The following is a 5,715-nucleotide window of genomic DNA, read 5'->3' as shown; positions in this document are numbered from 1 at the left end:
CAGCACAGACATCAGACCAACACCAAATATAGAGTAAATTGTGGTAAAAGCTTGTTTTCGAGGGAGGGGGCATATGAGGGATCGACTCACGAACATTTGCCGCGGGTTCTGGAACTGTTGCCTATACCTGCGAAAGATCACCGTGATCAAAACCGCTTGTTATTAATAGAGGAAGATTATGTTAACATGACCAGATAAAGTAAATGATCTCACCGATGAACTATGAGAAACTGACATCATTGTAAATCGGCTGTAAACGAAAAAATCCATTGAGTTTACCAACTCCAGTTTGATTGTGGTAAATTGTGAAAAACGTACAGTGAAACTCAAGTAAAGTGATAGTGTAGCCAGCAACTTTTAAAACAATCCCATCATGGATAAGCTTATAATCATGAACCAACATAATCATGCAGCTGAGTAGTTGGTCAGCACATTTAGGTTTAGTGTTAGTCAAATTACATTGTGTAGGCTAATTACACGTTTGTAGGTTGTAGAACTATTGTTTCTAGAAGAAATATACTGGCAATGTATGGTTATTATCAAGACTTAAGTCTACTATAACACAGACTTGACTACATTGTAAAGAGTCTATAGGCTAACACAGATTACATTATTTGACTATTTTCGTGACAATATTACTTTCGAACCAACCTCTGATTAAATATTACATGCCAACTATAGAAAGAATCCGGTATTTCTTTTCATTTTGCTATAGAGAAATCGGCACGTCAATTTTGTCTAGCTGAGCATCGTTCAAAGAAAATGTAGTCTAGTTTACTATTTCATCTACCGCGTAACCGCCCATCAGTGTGAATGAACCCGTTTGGCATGAACTCCTCTCTCTAGATAACGTGGACACTCGTCTCCCTCTAGTGGCTAAATGTGAACACTTATTTCTTTATTATATCTTTTTTATTGTATAATGTTTTAGTGGAGATTTTCTCTCTTATTATTTTTTGTGTATGTTATATTACGCATTTTATTGCAAAACAAGCAAACAGACAAACCACAACCTAAAAATGATTTACAAATGCTGCTGCAAAGTTCATAATTTTTATTTTATTTTATACACATTCAGCAAACGAATGTTCTATAACTGCATGAAAGCATTTCTTGAGGATACAACACATATTCATGGTCATATACTAAAAAAGGCAAAAAGGTAAGCCCTTTCTCATTTCAAAGATGCCATGATTTTTATTTTGCCATGTTGTGGTTCTTCATACCCTGTTGCTGACTCATAATAACTATATATATATATATAACTTTATTGTATCCCTACTTTTTATATAAATGAAAAAAAATCACATTTTGTAACTTAGTTTTGTTAAATTTTCATGACAAGATCCACTGGGAATGAGCATACACAGCAGAGAGATCGAGGAGCAGTACTGTATCTAACAGTACAAGACTGTAGCCTATGACAGAATGCTCTCTAGCAGCAGAAACTTTTTTAATGTGGACATGACATTTATGGAACCGGCTTGGCTGAGATGCAGCTGAGCTATTGGCTAACATACCTGCAACCAGATGGCCTTGATACTGTAGAAAATTGTGGGCCAGGATGGAGATTATTGAGAGATTGGACTGTGATGGAGCCTGAAGCATTTACAGGAACCTCTGTAGAAGCAACAAAAGATTACACGGTCATTTTAAGTGGTTAGCACTGTTGGCTCACAGCAAGAAGGTCACCGCTTCAAGTCATGACTGGGCCATGTGGCATTTCTGTTTGGAGTTGGCATGTTCTCCCTGTCGTCCTATGGGTTTCCTCAAGGTGCTCTGGTTTCCTTAACATACAGTAGGTTAATTTAATAAACTAAATTGGCCATAGTGCATGAGTGTGTGTGAATGAGAGAGAGAGTAGGTGCTTTCCAGCACTGGGGGTTGATGAGTTTTCTCCGTGATGGATTGTGGCTGTAAGGGCACCTGCTGCCTTAAATATGTATTCATATTTCTAATCAGCGACTGCTAAAGGAAAGTAAGCAATTAACACATTATTCATTCTTTTTCTATCAGCTTAGTCCCTTTATTAATCTGGGGTCGCCACGGCGGATGAACCGCCAACTTATTCAGCATATGTTTTACACAGCAGATGCCCTTCCAGCTGCAATCCAGTACAGGGAAACATCCATACACACTCATTCACACACATACACTACTGCTAATTTAGTTTATTCAATTTACTTATAGCGCAGGTATTTGAACTGTGGGGGAAACTGGAACACCTGGAGGAAACCCACATGAACACATATGGAAGAACGTGTCACCCTAACACATCAATACAATGACAAATAAAATATTATTATTGATGATGTTTGTGGATGGGCATTTGTATGAAGTGGGTCTTTATATACAGTTAAAGTCAAAATGATCAGCCCTCAGCCGTCCTTTTTCATAAACACTTCTGAAAGTATCATGCCTTTTATTTTGGCTGGAATAAAGGCAGTTTAATTTTTTTTATTTTAAGGTCAATGTTATTTTCCTCTTTTAGGAATGATTATTGTTGATTGGCTACAGAACAAATTACTGTTGTCCAATAACTTGCCTATAAGCTAGTTAAGCCTTTAATTGTCATCTTAACCCTCTACCGCACGCATGATGATAAATCTGTAAAAAAACAAAAACAAATTTTGACTGTTTTTATTTTCTTAAAATGGCTTAACTTGAAGTGCTGTAAAAAAAAAAAAAAATTGATGTTTGTGAAAGCTACTTTATGATATGTTGCCATATGGCAACAACGTCAAACAGTGGATCTAACTTAGATATTTCAAATTTAAAACTTTCCTTATAATTTTTTTTTTTTTTTTAGTTTGAAATTATTTAATTGGTGCTGCAGCATTATGAGCTTCAACACAGAACTTATAAATTACATTTTATACATACTTTCCAACAACTCATTTTCCAACAGCTTTCATTTATTCCATTGTTTTTTGCTGAATATTACTGAAAACAATCATAGTATTGTATTATCATGTATACAACATACAGTAAATATAAATATTTTCTCCAGTAAATATTATAAAACATAAATAACAATTCTAGTATATACAGATGCATCAGAATAATACTGCAGCTACTAGCTAACAATATTTATATATTATACTATATACTATACTACGCCTGTCTTATCTGCCGCTGAGCTAACTTACCTGAACTGTCTCAATCAAATGTCCAGTCTGCATCATTCTTATGGTCACTAACCCATCTCATCCTCATTTTCATCTGCAGGAAGAGTCAATACGTCCTTTTCTTGTTTCACTTACCGTAGAACATGGTGGTGCTCGCTAATGTTCTCTGTTTTCATATCTATTCAAAAGTAGTATTGCCAATAAAACTAGATTTTATTCAGAATGCAAATGCCATTAACTCATGACTAATCAACATTATATTATTAGCTTTCATGTTGTTATTGTTACAACTTAAAAGTTCATAGCTGACCTTGCTAGCTAGCTAACCCATTGCATTATTGCATGTTCCACTATTGCACAGTGTTGCCATTTGGTATAACACACACATTTGATCCATTTACAAAAAGCTAATTTGATTTAAAAAAAAAAAAAAATTGAGTTGTGAATGTCATCATAACTTACTGGAGGTTATGTTTCCGATTTTTTTGTGGATCTGACATAATTTGATCCTTTGTTTTAACTTTTTATTGACGTTTACATTTGCATTCAGCAACGCAATAAACGCCAATCTGTCAGAAATCGCGCTACAGAAAAACACTGGATGTCATGTGACTTAACCAAAGCATATCATTGGCTACTCAAAGGTCTTTTAATTCCAATTAAAAAAAAAAAATATTGGTCTTAAAGAAACAGTGGCAAGGAAATGAACATAAGTATCATGTTGCCATATTTACGCCGTGCAGTCGAGGGTTAAGCTGAATACTAGTAAATATTATATACTGCCATCATGGCAAAGACAAAATAAATACTTATTAGAAATGAGTTATTAAAATTATTATGTTTATATGTTGAAATATCTTAAATAGCAGTTGGGTAAATATAGAAAAAGAACGCAAATTTCACAGGCGGGGGAGGGCTAATATCTTTGCCTTCAACTCTTTAGTATATGGGTAATGAGTTGAAAAGTTTTTATGCCCGTTGTATACAAAATAGACTAAAGAAATAGTGCTGCTTTTTAAAACAAAGAGGCAAAGCATTATGGTTGATGGTTAGTTCATTTAAAAACGGAATAATTAAATTTAAACTGAGATGAAATCCGGTGGTGCAGTGGCACAGTGGGTAGCAAATAGAGGTCGCCTCACAGCAAGAAGGTCGCTGGTTCGAGCCTCGGCTGGGTCAGTTGGCATTTCTGTGTGGAGTTTGCATGTTCTCCCCATGTTGGCACGGGTTTCCTCCGGGTGCAGCGTGCACTATAGATGAATTGGGTAATCTAAATTGTCCATTGAGTATGTGTGTGAATGAGAGTGTGTTGCAACTGGAAGGGTATCTGCTGTGTGTTTCCCAGTAATGGGTTAAAGCTGGAAGGGTATCCACTGTGTAAAACATGCTGCATAAGTTGGCAGTTAATTCCACGGTGTCAACCCTACATTAATAAAAGGACTAATCCGAAAATGAACTTAATGAGATTAAATCCCAGCAGACACACCACATTATAAGATGTAAATATTAGATTAGATATAGGTCTTGACATCAGCTGACCAAAATTCATTGTCTAGCCAGCATCTAAAGACAATGTTATTTTTGACGTCCAATAATGACGTAAAATGATGTTGATATTTGGTTGATTTTAGGTTGTTAGAAAGTGACCAAAATCCAACATCAAGCCAACATTTAGCGTCATATTGACGTCAAATACTGATATTTATTTGTCAGGTATGGCAAACAAAATCCAACTTCTGATAGACGTCATAATGGTAACGTCTACACAACATCAAGCTGTAACATAATCAGACATAGATATTTGGTTGATTTTAGGCTGGATATTGGCCTGACATTGGGTTCTGACGTCAACCTGATTTTTATTTCCAAACAAAATGCAATGTCCCCACGTTGTTGGTATACAACATCTATCTGATGTCATGTAGACATCCTGTGCCCGCTAGGATTTGTCAAAAATCAGGAAATCAGGCAACAAATTAAATACAACATAAAAATGTATCCTAATAAATAAAACGATTAATAAGTCTAACTCCTATTTAAATGATTAATGACCAAATAATGCTGAAACTGTTTTAAAATGAAAGCTCATTAAAGTATATGCTTTTCATGATCCACCAACTTCATACCTAAATCAAATAAACAAGTCTCCATAATTATCCATCTGACAGATCCCCCAGGAATAAGCGGCTTGCTAAACATTTATTTATACACCATAAGAGCACAATTAATCATTTAATTTTGCAATATGCTCTTGTGGCACCTGACTCCCCCCAAAATAACTCCTTTAACAGCTCCCGTCACATTTTGAGGGCATTTACAGATAAAGCTCAGTGGGACTGCTGGGCTGTTTATTTTTAGAGGGTCTATCAGCATCATTTGGATGTGGCTGTGGATTGACAGGACAAGTGTGGCCAGCAGGATGAAGGAAAGAGGTCTGGATCTAGACCACACACCCCCACCCTCTGAGCCGGCATTCCTCTAAGAGAGAGACAGAGGCGTTTTGGCTTCCTCCCGCCTACTTTTTGCTCTCCCCAAACGTGGTTGAGGCCCACGGGGTGTGAATCCCCACTGATCTCTCAGGACTGAC

This window comes from Danio rerio, chromosome 12, assembly GCF_052040795.2.
Source record: "Danio rerio strain M-AB ecotype USA chromosome 12, GRCz13ab, whole genome shotgun sequence".
NCBI classification, from domain to species: Eukaryota; Metazoa; Chordata; class Actinopteri; order Cypriniformes; family Danionidae; genus Danio; species Danio rerio.
The sequence above is the reverse complement of the archived record's forward strand: the minus strand, read 5'-3'. Positions refer to the sequence as shown.